The sequence below is a fragment of the Anabrus simplex genome, chromosome 1, assembly GCF_040414725.1.
Source record: "Anabrus simplex isolate iqAnaSimp1 chromosome 1, ASM4041472v1, whole genome shotgun sequence".
NCBI classification, from domain to species: domain Eukaryota; kingdom Metazoa; phylum Arthropoda; class Insecta; order Orthoptera; family Tettigoniidae; genus Anabrus; species Anabrus simplex.
The window spans coordinates 730014318-730015341 of NC_090265.1; the positions used below are offsets into that span (position 1 = coordinate 730014318).

The 1024-nt window shown below is 39.7% G+C and overlaps 1 non-coding gene across 1 annotated transcript; it reads right to left on the minus strand.

Moving 5' to 3' along the window:
• Nucleotides 1–465: 465 nt before the first annotated feature.
• On the minus strand, nt 466–675 carry LOC136859277 (small nucleolar RNA U3). The gene has a single exon (XR_010858933.2). It is a non-coding gene; the product is annotated as a small nucleolar RNA U3 (small nucleolar RNA).
• Nucleotides 676–1024: the final 349 nt, after the last annotated feature.

The window sequence follows — 1024 nt, forward strand, 5'->3', positions numbered from 1 at the left end:
ACTTATATCTCGAAAAATGAAAATGTTACAGGCATGCAAATTGGTATTTGGAATCTCGTTTAAAAATAATGAAATGTGTATTTTTTTCTCGACTTGAGACCAGACTATTTCTCACATGTATACATTTCTGTGTCGCATGGTAGTCTTAGCGCCAAAGGGCAATACGTCAAACGTGATTTACAGAGAGTTTCTGGGGTAAATGAAACTTCCTATATTTCGGTGAGTTTTTATACTTTAGGGATGTTCAGTGCCGAGGAACGATTGCTTTGATCAAATTACTTAATCGACGCGAGCGAAGCCGAGGGTAACTGCTAGTTATTTATATACTGTATATAGATTCGAGTTTGAACCTTCCACAAGTTCTACCATCACCATGTGGTTGTATCACTACATAACTAAACCGGAAGCATGCGTCGCGACCGGACAAGCAACACTTCATTATTATTAAATTAACATAAGAGTACAACCACTCAGACAGCACCACTTCCCATCCCTCATTCCGAAGAATGAAGGTGAACGATCATCGATGACTAGATCTCGGACGAACCAAGTTCGAGTCAGCCTCACGCTCAGGAAGAGGAGCTTTATATCATCCTCATGGCTGTAACCACTCCACTTTAGACAAAGTAGAGAGTGAAGACATACTACAGAAATGATCCTGTGAAGTATAGTCTTAATTACAACCGCGGCAAAGTGCTCACCAACCGACTTGAAACTGCTAGCTATTCATGAGTGCTTTCAAGTACACAACTAGTATTCCTCACTGTATTCTCTTAGTTTGTCATATCATGCCAAATTTTCTACATAATTATATATTTTACGTCAAACAAGCATAAAACTATTACCTCCTTTTTCAATTCAAAAAAATTGTAACCGTAAATAGTCTTGGATCATTCGTCTGCCAGCTTGCCAGTGACGTCACTACCTGTTGTACTTGCAACACGAGTAGTGTGTGTCTGCTCATACAAGCCTGGCGTCACCGCGCGAGCGCTACATTTAAACGCAATTCAAAGAAAAATAATGG